Here is a 17,312-nt window from a genome sequence, read left to right as displayed (position 1 = left end):
AAGGAACTCTCACAATATGTACTCACTGATAAGTGGATATTAGCCCAGAAACTTAGGATACCCAAGATATAAGATATAATTTGCTAAAAACATTAAACTCAAGAGAACGAAGACCAAAGTGTGGACACTTTGCCCCTTCTTAGAATAGGAAACAAAACACCCATGGAAGGAGTTACAGAGACAAAATCTGGAAGTGTGGCGAAAGGATGGACCATCTAGTGATTGCCATATCCAGAGATCCATCCCATGATCAGCTTCCAAACGCTGACACCATTGTATACACTAGCAAGATTTTGCTGAAAGGACCCAGATATAGCTGTCTCTTGTGAGACTATGCCAGGGCCTAGCGAACACAGAAGTGGATGCTCACAGTCAGCTATTGAATGGACCACAGGGCCCCCAATGGAGGAACTAGAGAAAGCACCCAAGGAACTAAAGGGAACTGCAACCCTCTAGGTGGAACAACAATATGAACTAAGCAGTACCCCGGAGCTCTTTTCTCTAGCTACATATGTATCAAAAGATCGCCTAGTCGGCCATCACTGCAAAGAGAGGCCCATTGGACTTGCAAACTTTATATGCCCCAGTACAGGGGAATGCCAGGGCCAAAAAGGGGGAGTGGGTGAGTAGGGGAGTGGGGGGGGGTTATGGGGGACTTTTGGTATAGCATTGGAAATGTAAATGAGCTAAATACCTAATAAAAAATGGAAAAAAAAAGAAAACCATGGATGAAATCAATCAATTAGAAACAAAGGAAATAATACAAAATATAAACATAACCAAAAACTGGTTCTTTGAGAAAATCAGCAAAATAGAAAAAATCTTAGCCAAACTAACAAAAAGGCAGAGAAATAGGACCCAAAATAGAAAAGGGAGACATAACAATGAACACTAAGGAAATTCATAGAATCATTAGGTCTTACCTCAAAACCTGTACAAAATTAGAAAATCTAAATGAAGTGGATGATTCTCATGATAGATTTCATTTACCCAAGTTATATCAAGATCAGGTAAACTATTTAAATAACCTTCAAAAGTCTCCCAACCAAAAATGCACAGGCTCGGTTGGTTTTAGCACAGAATTCTATCAGACTCTCAAAGAAGAGCTAATACCAATACTCTTCAAATTATTCCACAAAAAGAAAGAAGAAACAGTACCAAACTCATTCCATGAGGCCATAGTCATTCTGATACCTAAACAATACAAAGACTCAACAAAGAAACAGAATTTCATTTCAGACCATGTTTTTTGTTTTTTGTTTTTTGGGCTTTGTTTTTGTTTTTTTTACTAACATCAATGGAAAAATTCTCAAACACTTACTTGTAAAACAAATCCAAGAACATATCAAAGACATCATTTACAATGATCAAGTAGACTTCCTCCCAGGGATATAGGGATGGTTCAGTGTATGAAACCCATCAACTTCTTTCACAATATAAACAAAATGAAAGAGAAACAACAACAAATGATCATACTAGATGCTGAAAAAGCCTTTGACCAAAGCCCTGCATATTAAAGGCTTGGAGCAATCAGGAATACATGTTACATACCTAAACACAATAAAGGCAATATAGAGCAAGCCAGTAGACAACACCAAATTAAGTTGAGAGAAACTTAAAGCAATTCCACTAAAATCAGGGACAAGAAAAGACTGTCCACTCTTTCCCTATCTGTTCATTATAGTTGTTGAAGTCATAGCTAGAGCAGTAAGACAACTAACGGAGATCAAGGGGATTCAAATTGAAAAGAAAAAAGCCAAAGTATCATTATTCACAGATGATCTGATAGTATACATAAATGACCCCAGAGTTTCTATGGAAGAACCCCTACAGCTCATAAACAAATTCAGCAAAGTGGCTGGACACAAAATTAACTCAGAGAAATCAGTGGTCCTCCTTTATACAAGTGATAAATGAGGTAGGGAGACAATACCCTACACAATAGTCACAAATAATATAAAATATTTTAGTGTAACTATACCAAAGCAAGTGAAAGACCTGTGTGACAAGAACTTCAATTCCCTGAAGAAAAAATTTGAAGAAGATATGAGAAGGTGTAAATAACTCCCATGCTCATGGATCAGTAGGATTAACATAGGAGAAATGGTCATTTTACCAAAAGCAATCTACAGACTCAATGCAATTCCCATCGAAATTCCAACACAACTCTTACAGACCATAGATCAATTTTTAACTTTATATGGAAAAAAAAACAGAATAGCTAAAACAATCCTGGATAATAAAAGAACTTCTGGAGGAATCACCATCCCTGACTTCAAGCTGCACTACAGAGCAATAGTAATAAAAACTGCATGGTATTAGTACAGAAACAGAAAGATTCATCAAAGAAACTGAAGACCAATAAATGAACCCATATACCTCATATACTTAACTTTTGACAACAAAGCCAAATCCATACAATGGAAAAAAAGATAACATCTTCAAAAAATGATGATGTTCTAACAAGTAGATCAAATATATATATATATATATATATATAGCACCAAATCTAATAGAACAGAAAGTAGGGAATAGCCTTGAATCCATTGATAAAAAAGACAAGTACTTCCATTGCTGTGGGGAGCATAAACTTATACAACCACTCTGGAAATCAACCTGTTGGTTTCTCAGACAATTAAAAATATTTCTACCTCAAGAGCCAACTATATCACTTCTGGGCATTTACCCAAAAGATGCTCCACCATACCACAAGTTCAACTATATTCATAGTATCCAGAAACTGGAAACTAGCCAGATGTCCATCAACTGAAGTATGGATTTTAAAAATATGGTTTATTTACACAATGGAATATTACTCAGCTATTGAAAACGAGGACATAATGAATTTTGCAGGCAAATGGATGGAATTAGCGAATATCCTGAGTGACATAGCCCATACTCAAAAGGACATGACATGGTAAGAACTCACTTTTTTTTTTTTTATTCTTTTTTTTTCCATTTTTTATTAGGTATTTAACTCATTTACATTTCCAATGCTATACCAAAAGTCCCCCATATCCACCCACCCCCACTCCCCTGCCCACCCACTCCCCCTTTTTGGCCCTGGTGTTCCCCTGTACTGGGGCATATAAAGTTTGCAAGTCCAATGGGCCTCTCTTTCCAGTGATGGCCGACTAGGCCATCTTTTGATATATATGCAGCTAGAGTCAAGAGCTCCGGGGTACTGGTTAGTTCATAATGTTGTTCCACCTATAGGGATGCAGATCCCTTTAGCTCCTTGGCTACTTTCTCTAGCTCCTCCATTGGGAGCCCTATGATCCATCCATTAGCTGACTGTGAGCATCCACTTCTGTGTTTGCTAGGCCCTGGCATAGTCTCACAAGAGACAGCTACATCTGGGTCCTTTCAATAAAATCTTGCTAGTGTATGCAATGGTGTCAGCGTTTGGATGCTGATTATGGGGTGGATCCCTGGATATGGCAGTCTCTACATGGTCCATCCTTTCATCTCAGCTCCAAACTTTGTCTCTGTAACTCCTTCCATGGGTGTTTTGTTCCCAAATCTAAGGAGGGGCATAGTGTCCACACTTCAGTCTTCATTCTTCTTGAGTTTCATGTGTTTAGCAAATTATATCTTATATCTTGGGTATCCTAGGTTTGGGGCTAATATCCACTTATCAGTGAATACATATTGTGTGAGTTTCTTTGTGAATGTGTTACCTCACTCAAGATGATGCCCTCCAGGTCCATCCATTTGGCTAGGAATTTCATAAATTCATTCGTTTTAATAGCTGAGTAGTACTCCATTGTGTAGATGTACCACATTTTCTGTATCCATTCCTCTGTTGAGGGGCATCTAGGTTCTTTCCAGCTTCTGGCTATTATAAATAAGGCTGCTATGAACATAGTGGAGCATGTGTCCTTCTTACCTGTTGGGGCATCTTCTGGATATATGCCCAGGAGAGGTATTGCTGGATCCTCCGGTAGTACTATGTCCAGTTTTCTGAGGAACCGCCAGACTGATTTCCAGAGTGGTTGTACAAGCCTGCACTCCCACCAACAATGGAGGAGTGTTCCTCTTTCTCCACATCCACGCCAGCATCTGCTGTCACCTGAATTTTTGATCTTAGCCATTCTGACTGGTGTGAGGTGGAATCTCAGGGTTGTTTTGATTTGCATTTCCCTGATGATTAAGGATGTTGAACATTTTTTCAGGTGCTTCTCTGCCATTCGGTATTCCTCAGGTGAGAATTCTTTGTTCAGTTCTGAGCCCCATTTTTTAATGGGGTTATTTGATTTTCTGAAGTCCACCTTCTTGAGTTCTTTATATATGTTGGATATTAGTCCCCTATCTGATTTAGGATAGGTAAAGATCCTTTCCCAATCTGTTGGTGGTCTTTTTGTCTTATTGACGGTGTCTTTTGCCTTGCAGAAACTTTGGAGTTTCATTAGGTCCCATTTGTCAATTCTCGATCTTACAGCACAAGCCATTGCTGTTCTGTTCAGGAATTTTTCCCCTGAACTCACTTTTAAATGAATATTAGCCATAACACACAGGATAACCAGATTATAATCCACAGACCTACCTCCCCCCCCCCCAAAAAAAATGTCAAATAACAAGGACAGCCCAAAGGAGGATGTTTGAATCTTTTTAAGAAAGGGAAATAAAATAGGTATCAGAAGTGGATAGATGGAGGGAACTGGGTGAGAGAAGGGATAAGGAGGAGAACCAGATCAAGTATACAAAGAGCAGGGGTGAGAAAACAGAAATCTATGAAGGGAAGAAGGGCATCTCTAGGACAAGTCAGTGACCTGGGCCAGATGGGAAGGGGTAGAGGAATAGCCTTTGTGGTCTATGGGTGTGACTCTAGCTGAGATTCCTAGCAGCTTGGCATATGACACCTGAAGTGGCCACCACATGTAGCTAGGCAGGACTCCCAGTGCAAGGATAAGGACAGCAACCTACTCACAAATCTTTCTACCTTAATTGTAAACTGCCTACAGAGTGTGAAGCAGCAAAGATGGAACAGAGACCGAGGGGAATAGCCAATCAATGACTGGCCCAAATTGAGACACATCCCATTTGCAAGAATCATTCCCTGACACTATTAATGATACTCTGTTACGCTTGTAGACAGGAGCCTAGCATAACTGTCCTGTGAGAGGTTCCCCAACCAATCAAAGGAAATATATGCAGAGACCCACAGCCAAACATTAGAAGGAGTTCAGGTAGTTTTGTGGTTGAGTTCAGGGAAGGCTTGAGGAACTCAAGGAATCCGAGAACAGAGACTCCACAAGAAGACCAACAGAGTCAACAACCCTGAACTTCTGGGGCCTTCCAGAGTCTGAACCATCAACCAAAGAGCAAACATGGGCTGGACTTAGGCCTACTGTATATATGTAGCAGATGTACAGCTTGGTCTCCATGTGGATCCCCCAACAACTGGAGTAGGGGCTGTTTGTGAACCTGTTGCCACCTGTGATCTAGCTTCAGTGGGAAAGAATGTACCTAGTCCTGTAATACCTGAATGCCAGGGTGGGATAATTCCCAGGGGAGAGGGAAATTAAGGGAAGAGATGGGAATAGATTTCTGGGAGGATATGGGGCAGATATTTCAATGTAAAGTGAATAAATTAATGAAATAAACATTCTTTCATCATTTATCCACACCATTCTTTGTCCATTACTATAAGCCACAGTGTAAGGCAGAAATAACTCTGCTTAGTCTCACTTTGTTGCTGTATTTTTCCTTGAGGGGCATAGCATTTGTAACCTCCACTCTTATGCTTTGTAAATTGCCTGAGCTTATAGTTGGCAAAAGGTTTTTAATTTGATCTGTAGCAAACTTCTCTAGCCAACCGAATCTTATTTACCTTTTCAAGTTTACTTTTCCTCCTGATTATCTTGATCTTGAGTAAGAACAGGGGCAGTGGTTCCGAGAGTATCTTTGAGTTAGAGCCTTGGAAAGAAATCTCTGGTGTCTTTGAGTCACAACCTCTAGGGATGAGGAAGACCTTCAAATAGGGCTAGATGAGGATATCTCCATTCAAGTGACAAATGTAGTATGCTCAGGACTTTCCTGGGGAAGCTTAAAAGCAGTACACTGGAGAGAAGGCCTAAATAATTCATGAGAAAATGTCCATCAATCCAATATCTCAAGTCATACAAACATTAAAAGCCCTCTGAGCATGCAGTGCATGAAGATCAAGGGCAAAAGTGGAAGACAGGACAGCAATTGTATCACTCGGCTCAACTTTGCTGGATCTTTGTAAAGCAGCTGTGCTGGCTTCATGACTTTTGCTGTTCCCATTAGATATGGCTATGCCAACAAAATAATAATATATTAATAATAATAATAATAATAATAATAATAATAACAAGAACAATTCTAAATTTAATTCATCACATTAACAAAAAATAAATTATCTGAAAATTCAACATATAACCATTGTGTTTCTGGATCACTTGTGACTTTCTTTCAGGATGAATATGACTGATATTATAAAAGATTCAGAAAATAAAAGATAAAAATCAAAGCTATAATTACAAACATATTCTTTCTATCCTAAGGAAAGGATATGCACCTTTTATAGCACAATTTTGGTTTAAAACTGATTGTGGTATAGCCTAAATTTGAATAAGACTTGGATGCTGCTATGACCCCATGGGCTTCTCATTTTGAAGTTTAATCTTCATTGTGAAGTATTTAAAGGCTAGAAACTTAATCTGACTATGATGTTTAGAGCTACAAGCTAGGACATGGTCTCTACAATGAAGGAACTTACAATTTAGTAGTATTAATTCACATGTGGTTGTTTTAAAATGTTAAAATTTCAAACTTGACTAAAGAAAGCAAGTCAATAACCTTATTTACTGGTCCAAGACCCTTAGTTTATAATTATTCTTTAATTCAGTGTTATTTACATTTCTTTGTTTGGTTGTTGTTGTTTTGAGACAGAGTCTCATCAGCTAAGAATAGTCTTGTGCTACTCCAGCAATAGGGAGACAACACAGATCATCTCTGCATATTCATCCCACCTGAGACAAGGCTGTGCAGTGGGAAGATGAAAGCCACTGGTATTTAGAAATGGAAGTTAGACTAAATGGTAGCAAACTTTCTCTTTTTCTGTCAGACAGAAGGCAGTTTTATAGGCAGGTTTATAACTCAGAAAAATGTAGCAGCACTTAAGCTTCTATGGAGGCTGGGAGAGGTGGGAGGGAGGAAGGGAGGGAGGGAGGGAGGGAGAGAGAGAGAGAAAGAGAGAGAGAGAGAGAGAGAGAGAGAAAGATTTATCTTCCTGGATAGTACAGGTTTTTTGAAAGACACTCTTGAGTTATAAATTGTCAAAAGAATTTGTGTCTGTGTGTGTGTGTGTGTGTGTGTGTGTGTGTGTGTGTGTGTGTTATCAAGGAACCTCACAAAGAAATGTAGTTCAGTAAAAGGTCAGAGCCTGTCAAAAGTTCTGTCAAGTTGGAAAGACTTGGTAAGGTCTGCTTGATCAATGCAAGAGCAAATTGGAATCTTGGATAATATCATCTGGACATTTTTTTCATTCAGCTAACTCTATGTTAAGTACACATAATTCACAAAGAACAGAGAATTGTTAGCAAAATTTTCCAATCCACTTCAGGCAGTGTTGGGGGAAAATTTAAGAGAATATTTTATTTTTCTTAATAAGTTTTGAATTAATCTATGAATTACTTTATCAAGAGCAATAGGAAAAATGGACTCAGTATGTTATATTTATATATTTGTGCATGCATATACATACACATATATGCATATACATGTATATGTTGAAACAAAAGAAAACCAGATTATCAATTTGAGATTGGTGATCATGAGAGGGATTGCAGAGGGAGAATAAAGAAGGGGCTGGAAGGATGAAAGAAAGAGAGATAAGTGTTGTAATAATATAGTTAAAATGTAAAAATAAGTAAATAAATATTTATTTAAAAATAAAACTGATGGAGAGCTGATCCTGTGCCATGTTGCTCCATACACAAATACTGCTGAGAGAGAGCTGATCTCCCAGGAGTGCAGAAGAACCTGGGAGCACAGTAAGATCACAACTTCTGCTCAGAAGGACCCACCCTGAACCCTCATAACACAGGAATCAAGTAGCAACCTGGGACAGAATCCTTCCAGTTTCTATCTGCACCAGGAGCTGATCCTGTGCCACAGTGCTCCATACCCAAATACCACTGGGAAAGAGAGTTCCCAAGAGTGCCGACACACCTGTGAACACATGTATGACCACTACTTCTGCTCAAATTTCTGGCCCAAGAGTGACCTGCCCAGAGCCATCAGGACACAGGAACCAAGGAACATCCAGGGTCAGGATCTTTCCAGTTTCTGTCTGCATGCCACAACTACCCTATGCTACAGCTCTCCATACCCAATTTCTTCCAAGACGGAACTGGTCTTCCAGAAGTACTGACACACAGGTGTCCAAGAGGGACAAGGCACTTTCAAAGTAAGCAAGACCAGATAACACGAGAGAAAACAAGATGGAGAGAGGCAAGGGCAAGAAGTCTGGTGTAATTCTGATAGATCTACCTGTATATGTTACTTGACCTTTTTCCCGTACTGCATTTAATATTCTTTCTTTGTGTTGTGCATTGGGCAAATAAGCAATACAAACCAAGGCTACTCTGCATCATCAGAACCAGTTCTCCCACAACAGTGAGTCCTGTATACACACACACACCAGACAAGCAAGACTCTGATTTAAAATCATATCTCATGATGATGATAGAGGGCTTTAAGAAGGACGTAAATAAATCCCTTAAAGAAATACAGGAGAACACAGGTAAACAGGTAGAAGCCCTTAAAGAGGAAACACACACACACACACACACACACACACACACACACACAAAAAAAAAAAAAAAAAAAAAAAAACCCTTAAAGAATTACAGAAAAGAGTGCACAGGGATCCGCCAGCCCGAGAGGTTTGTGCCTCAGGCCCCGGCGGGAGCTTCCTTGGCTCCGGGACTCCGCGGAGGGCAGGCTGCACAGGTGACAGTGTGGAATACAGAGGCCAGCCGTTTCTGGGAAGGCAAGAGCCACAGAGCTTCTGAGGCGGCGCCATCTTCGGCTCCAGAAAACTGGTCACATTCCTGGTGAGTGCACAGGGATCCACCAGCCCGAGAGGTTTGTGCCTCAGGCCCTGGCGGGAGCCTCCTTGGCTCCGGAACTCCGCAGAGGGCAGGCTGCACGGGTGAAGGTGTGGAAAACAAAGGCCAGCCGTTTCTGAGATAGGCGAGAGCCACAGAGCTTCTGAGGCGGCGCCATCTTCGGCTCCAGACAACCGGCCACCTTCCTGGCCAAAGCAACACAGCTTCTGGGAAAGATCCTGTTTTGGGCCTTCATCTTCAGCCAGGAGGAGGTCCAAACACCAGATAACTGTGCACCTTCCCTGAAAGAGGAGAGCTTGCCTGCAGAGACTGCTCTGACCACTGAAACTCAGAGGAGAGAGCTAGTATCCCAAGTCTGCTGATAGAGGGTAACAAAATCAACAGAGGAACAATCTCTAAACAAAGACAACTATAACAACTAACTCCAGAGATTGCCAGATGGCGAAAGGTAAACGTAAGAATCCTACTAACAGGAACCAAGACCACTCACCATCATCAGAACCCAGCACTCCCACTTCGCCCAGTCCAGGGCATCCTAACACACCTGAAAAGGTAGACCTGGATTTAAAAGCATTTCTCATGATGATGGTAGAGGACATGAAGAAGGAATTTAATAACTCACTTAAAGAAATACAGGAGAACACTGCTAAAGAGTTACAAGTCCTTAAAGAAAAACAGGAAAACACAACCAAACAGGTAGAAGTCCTTATAGAAAAACAGAAAAACACATCCAAACAGGTGATAGAAATGAACAAAACCATACTAGACCTAAAAAGGGAAGTAGACACAATAAAGAAAACTCAAAGTGAGGCAACGCTGGAGATAGAAAACCTAGGAAAGAAATCTGGAACCATAGATGCGAGCATCAGCAACAGAATACAAGAGATGGAAGAGAGAATCTTAGGTGCAGACTATTCCATAGAGAACATCGGCACAACAATCAAAGAAAATGGAAAATGCAAAAAGATCCTAACTCAAAACATCCAGGATATCCAGGACACAATGAGAAGACCAAACCTACAGATAATAGGAGTGGATGAGAATGAAGATTTTTCAACTCAAAGGACCAGCAAATATCTTCAACAAAAAAATTGAAGAAAACTTCCCAAATCTAAAGAAAGAGATGCCCATGAACATACAAGAAGCCTACAGAACTCCAAATAGACTGGACCAGAAAAGAAATTCCTCCCGACACGTAATAATCAGAACATCAAGTGCACTAAATAAAGATAGAATACTAAAAGCAGTAAGGGAAAAAGGTCAAGTAACATATAAAGGCAAGCCTATCAGAATTAAACCAGATTTTTCACCAGAGACTATGAAAGCCAGAAGAGCCTGGACAGATGTTATACAGACACTAAGAGAACACAAATTCCAGCCCAGACTACTATACCCAGCCAAACTCTCAATTACCATAGATGGAGAAACCAAAGTATTCCACGACAAAACTAAATTCACCCATTATCTCTCCACGAATCCAGCCCTTCAAAGGATAATAACAGAAAAAAACCAATACAAGGACGGGAACCACGCCCTAGAAAAAACAAGAAGATAATCCCTCAACAAAACTAAAAGAAGACAGCCACAAGAACAGAATGCCAACTTTAACAACAAAAATAACAGGAAGCAACAATTACATTTCCTTAATATCTCTTAATATCAATGGTCTCAACTCCCCAATAAAAAGACATAGACTAACAGACTGGCTACACAAACAGGACCCAACATTCTGCTGCTTACAGGAAACCCATCTCAGGGAAAAAGACAGACACTACCTCAGAGTGAAAGGCTGGAAAACAATTTTCCAAGCAAATGGTCTGAAGAAACAAGCTGGAGTAGCCATTTTAATATCGGATAAAATTGAATTCCAACCCAAAGTTATCAAAAAAGACAAGGAGGGACACTTCATACTCATCAAAGGTAAAATCCTCCAAGAGGAACTCTCAATTCTGAATATCTACGCACCAAATGCAAGGGCAGCCACATTCATTAGAGACACTTTAGTAAAGCTCAAAGCACACGTTGCACCTCACACAATAATAGTGGGAGACTTCAACACACCACTTTCATCAATGGACAGATCATGGAAACAGAAACTAAACAGGGACACAGTGAAACTAACAAAAGTTATGAAACAAATGGACCTGACAGATATCTACAGAACATTTTATCCTAAAAGAAAAGGATATACCTTCTTCTCAGCACCTCACGGGACCTTCTCCAAAATTGACCATATAATTGGTCACAAAACAGGCCTCAACAGATACAAAAATATTGAAATTGTCCCATGTATCCTATCAGACCACCATGGCCTAAGACTGATCTTCAATAACAACATAAATAATGGAAAGCCAACATTCACATGGAAACTGAACAACACTCTTCTCAATGATACCTTGGTCAAGGAAGGAATAAAGAAAGAAATTAAAGACTTTTTAGAGTTTAATGAAAATGAAGCCACAACATACCCAAACCTATGGGACACAATGAAAGCATTTCTAAGAGGGAAACTCATAGCTCTGAGTGCCTCCAAGAAGAAACGGGAGAGAGCACATACTAGCAGCTTGACAACACATCTAAAAGCTCTAGAAAAAAAGGAAGCAAATTCACCCAAGAGGAGTAGACGGCAGGAAATAATCAAACTCAGGGGTGAAATCAACCAAGTGGAAACAAGAAGAACAATTCAAAGAATTAACCAAACGAGGAGTTGGTTCTTTGAGAAAATCAACAAGATAGATAAACCCTTAGCTAGACTCACTAAAGGGCACAGGGACAACATCCTAATTAACAAAATCAGAACTGAAAAGGGAGACATAACAACAGATCCTGAAGAAATCCAAAACACCATCAGATCCTTCTACAAAAGGCTATACTCAACAAAACTGGAAAACCTGGACGAAATGGACAAATTTCTGGACAGATACCAGGTACCAAAGTTGAATCAGGATCAAGTTGACCATCTAAACAGTCCCATATCACCTAAAGAAATAGAAGCAGTTATTAATAGTCTCCCAGCCAAAAAAAGCCCAGGACCAGACTGGTTTAGTGCAGAGTTCTATCAGACCTTCAAAGAAGATCTAATTCCAGTTCTGCACAAACTACTTCACAAAATAGAAGTAGAAGTTACTCTACCCAACTCATTTTATGAAGCCACTATTACTCTGATACCTAAACCACAGAAACACCCAAGCAAGATAGAGAACTTCAGACCAATTTCTCTTATGAATATCGATGCAAAAATCCTCAATAAAATTCTTGCAAACCGAATCCAAGAACACATTAAAGCAATCATCCATCCTGACCAAGTAGGTTTTATTCCAGGGATGCAGGAGTGGTTTAATATACGAAAATCCATCAATGTAATCCATTATATAAACAAACTCAAAGACAAAAACGACATGATCATCTCGTTAGATGCAGAAAAAGCATGTGACAAGATCCAACACCCATTCATGATAAAAGCCTTGGAAAGAGCAGGAATTCAAGGCCCATACCTAAACATGATAAAAGCAATCTACAGCAAACCAGTAGCCAACATCAAAGTAAATGGAGAGAAGCTGGAAGCAATCCCACAAAAATCAGGGACTAGACAAGGCTGCCCACTTTCTCCCTACCTTTTCAACATAGTACTTGAATTATTAGCCAGAGCAATTCGACAACAAAGGGAGATCAAGGGGATACAAATTGGAAAAGAGGAAGTCAAAATATCACTTTTTGCAGATGATATGATAGTATATATAAGTGACCCTAAAAATTCTACCAGAGAACTCCTAAACCTGATAAACAGCTTCGGTGAAGTAGCTGGATATAAAATAAACTCACAAGTCAATGGCCTTTCTCTATACAAAGAATAAACAGGCTGAGAAAGAAATTAGGGAAACAACACCCTTCTCAATAGTCACAAATAATATAAAATATCTTGGCGTGACTCTAACTAAGGAAGTGAAAGATCTGTATGATAAAATCTTCAAATCTCTGAAGAAAGAAATTAAAGAAGATCTCAGAAGATGGAAAGATCTCTCATGCTCATGGATTGGCAGGATCAACATTGTAAAAATGGCTATCTTGCCAAAAGCAATCTACACATTCAATGCAATCCCCATCAAAATTCCAACTCAATTCTTCAACGAATTAGAAGGAGCAATTTGCAAATTCATCTGGAATAACAAAAAACCTAGGATAGCAAAAAGTCTTCTCAAGGATAAAAGAACCTCTGGTGGAATCACCACGCCTGACCTAAAGCTATACTACAGACAATTGTGATAAAAACTGCATGGTACTGGTATAGAGACAGACAAGTAGACCAATGAAATAGAATTGAAGACCCAGAAATGAACCCACACACCTATGGTCACTTGATCTTCAACAAGGGAGCTAAAACCATCCAGTGGAAGAAAGACAGCATTTTCAACAATTGGTGCTGGCACAACTGGTTGTTATCATGTAGAAGAATGTGAATCAATCCATACTTATCTCCTTGTACTAAGGTCAAATCTAAGTGTATCAAGGAACTCCACATAAAACCAGAGACACTGAAACTTATAGAGGAGAAAGTGTGGAAAAGCCTTGAAGATATGGGCACAGGGGAAAAATTCCTGAATAGAACAGCAATGGCTTGTACTGTAAGATCGAGAATTGACAAATGGGACCTAATGAAACTGCACAGTGGTGTTGTTTACAGAAACCGGAGCCATCTTTTAGGCTTCGGCTGCCTACAGTCCTCAAGACCCAAACCAGGGCTAAAATGGGACCCACCAACTAAAGCTCAAAGTGCATATTACACCTCACACAATAGTAGTGGACCACTTCAACACCCCACTCTCATCAATGGACAGATTGTGGAAACACAAACTAAACAGAGACACAGTGAAACTAATAGAAGTTATGGACCAAATGGATTTAACAGATATCTACAGAACATTTTATCCTAAAACAAAAGAATATACCTTGTTCTCAGCACCTCATGGTTCCTACTCCAAAACTGACCATATAACTTGTCACAAAACAGGCCTCAAAAGATACAAGAAGATTGAAATAACCCCATGCATCCTCTCAGATCACCATGGACTAAGGCTGATTTTCAATAGTAGCAAAACAACAGAAAGCCCACATACACATGGAAGCTGAACAATACCCTACTCAATGATAACTTGGTCAAGGAAGAAATAAATAAAGAAATTAAAGACTATTTAGAATTTAATAAAAATGAAAGCACAACATACCCAAACTTATGGGACACAATGAAAGCATTCCTAAGAGAAAAACTCATAGCTCTAAGTGCCTCCAAAAAGAGCCTAGTGAGAGCATACACTAGCAGCTTAATAGCACACCTGAAAGCACTAGAACAAAATGAAGCAATACACCCAAGAGGAGTAGACGGCAGCAAATAATCAAACTCAGAGCTGAAGACAACTAGAAGTAAAAACAACTATACAAAGAATCAACAAAACCAGGAGCTGGTTCTTTGAGAAAATCAACAAGATAGATAAATCCTTAGCCAGACTAACCAGAGGACACAAAGACAGTATCCAAATTAATAAAATCAGAAATGAAAAGGGAGATATAACAACAGAAACTGAGGAAATTCAAAAAAAATAATCAGACCCCACTACAAAACCCTTTAACAAAACTAAAAATCTGGATGAAATGGACAATTTTCTAGACAGATACAAAATACTAAAGTTAAATCAGGAACAGATTAAACTGTCTAACTAGTCCCATAACCTCTAAAGAAATAGAAGAGGTCATTAAAAATCTCCCAACCTAAAAAAAAAAGCCCAGGACCAGATAGGTTTAGTGCAGAATTCTAAAAGACCTTCAAAGAAGATCTAATACCAATACTCTTCAAACTATTCCACAATATAGAAGCAGAAGGAACACCACCTAATTCATTCTACAAAATGTTTAAATCCTTCCCTAAAATCCAAGTTGTTCTGAATGAGGTCTACTTATCAAATTTGATGGCAAACATGCATTTAAACTGCTTAAGTAAATTTGAATATTTGATAATTATAGTAAATGGGTAAGGCATATTTTATATGTCCTTTTTATAACTAACAGTAATTTTTAAAAATTTATTTTAAAAAAATATTTAAAAACAAAAATATACTGTAATGGTAATTTTAATATATTTCACATTCTTTGGAATTTCACAATAAAACTTTGCTATTCAATAACTATTTTAAAAAAAAACTTTAAGTGGAGGTAAATAAAAGCCAGAGATGTTCACTGTTTAAAAAAACAAAACCTAACACACACACACACACACACACACACACACACACACACACACATGCACACAGAATTGATTTTCTGGAGCAGGCTGCTGTTTGCTACTTAGTTCTCCAGGTTGAAATAATGACCAATGGCCTTTAGAAGAGTTTGTTACCAAAGGCATTTCTGCTCTGATTTTCCTATTCATTCCTAATTTTCATTAACCTTTGATTATCCAAGAAACATATCTGTGTACTAAGAAATCACCTTCTCTTTTTGAGAGGTGGGCTAGGCAATCTGTTCCACTTTCTTTAATTTAATTGTCTGAGGATTCTGTCCACCTCTTGCCCCAATCCTTTTTCAAGTCCATTAACCAACTCTAATGCATACAGGTCACCATTAGCATTCCATGGTCTCTCAAAATTAATTCTTTTGCACTAAGTTTGCTTCTCTTGTATTTATAATGCTGTTTAATGATGTCCTCCGATTAACCAAGCTAACAACCTCAAAGTCCATCCCTAATACGTTTTGGATCCAATAACCCAGGTTCAATCATTTCACCCATCCTTGAAGAATTCTGTTCATCTTTTAGACCAAAGACTATACACAATCTACTATCCAGGTGAAGAGCTGCTTAGATATTGGTGGAAGAGTTGAAATAGTTTGGGTCAAGAAATAATTTCATGATCACAGGTAATGAATGTATGGTTCAGAATAGGAAAGAAAACTACTGTGCACTTCAACTCAGCAGACTTTCCACCCTACAAGAGAGTGGCAAGAGCAGGAAGCAGAAAGGTTCAAGATTTGGGTCAAGATTTTGGGATGCTACAGAATCATTACCATCTGTACTCTTGTTCCCTTACCTCACCACAGCAAAGTCTAATTACTAGATTCAATTAATAATCCCCCTCAGAAAATATTTCTCAATCCCGTTGCTTCCTCTTTAAAGTCTTGTATGACTTTAGTTCAGGATGTCACCATCTCATGTTCAAAATATTTCCATAGTCTTCTTTTGACCTACCATGCTTCATCCCTTCCTGAAATGTAAATATGATTAAATTTTTTCAGCTTATCATCCTTCAGTGGCTCATCACCATCTATAGAGAAAAGTCTGCACTTAGACCAATAGATGCTGTGACATGTCATCTTCAGTAAGTTTAAACCTTTCATGTTCTTTCATGTATCCCCTGACTTAGATAATACCAGAAAACTTGATTTTTATATTGTGATATTCTATGAACTCCCTCCTTCATGTACATCATCTTAGCAAAAGTTGCAGATTATCAACCCTGCAGTGCTTTCTCTATGCCTGCTTTTATCTGCCAAAATAACGCTGGTCCTCCAATTATTTGGAAAGCACAGCTCCTCTCTAGAAACTTCCTTATATTTGAGAATGAATTAATAGATCCTTATGTTATTTCTAGAAGTGATATATTATTGGGGCTTTAATTCAATCATAATTGGACTCTTGTCAAGTGTGCACTCTTCTATTTATTGAGTTACCTTGGGCAGGTAAGATTTTTTTAAGTCTCCTAAATGGTAGGGGAAAAAAAAAGGATATTTGCTCTTTAGGCTTGCTGTGCTATAAGTAGGACAATTATCTAACATGGTGCCTGTTCTAAAAAATATTAGCTCTTACGTTAATTGATCTCTCTATACTATCTATATAATGCATATTTTATATATAATTATATATATGTTTTGTATATATAATATATATAGTTTATTCTTATGCTTAATGCTAATATTTTATGAAGCCTAAAGTATCTTTATGTTGAGTTCCTTCTACATAAGAGCTCAGTAAGTATGAATTAATCTACTGTAACAAAATATGTTATTTAAATGATCATCATCTGGTCCACAGTACTTTCTTGCTGTTTTACATTGTTTTCTCTGTTCAGCATCCACAGCTGCTGCCTTCAGGGCTTTCTCTATTTATGGTCTGTCTTGTCTCTTCAGCACTGATGTACACAGAGACTTATGACTGAGTTAGTGAAG

At 38.6% G+C, this 17,312-nt stretch overlaps 1 long non-coding RNA gene across 1 annotated transcript in view; it reads left to right on the top strand.

The window, feature by feature from the left end:
- Gm30658 overlaps window positions 1-17,312 on the top strand; it is a 57,003-nt gene that overhangs the window by 26,373 nt on the left and 13,318 nt on the right. The window contains exon 2 of the long non-coding RNA XR_377377.2: window positions 16,383-16,465. This is a non-coding gene — a long non-coding RNA (predicted gene, 30658). The remainder of the gene's footprint in view (window positions 1-16,382; window positions 16,466-17,312) is intronic.

Source organism: Mus musculus, chromosome 6, assembly GCF_000001635.26.
Source record: "Mus musculus strain C57BL/6J chromosome 6, GRCm38.p6 C57BL/6J".
NCBI classification, from domain to species: domain Eukaryota; kingdom Metazoa; phylum Chordata; class Mammalia; order Rodentia; family Muridae; genus Mus; species Mus musculus.
Note: the sequence above shows the minus strand (reverse complement) of the source record. Positions and strands in the feature narration are given on the sequence as shown.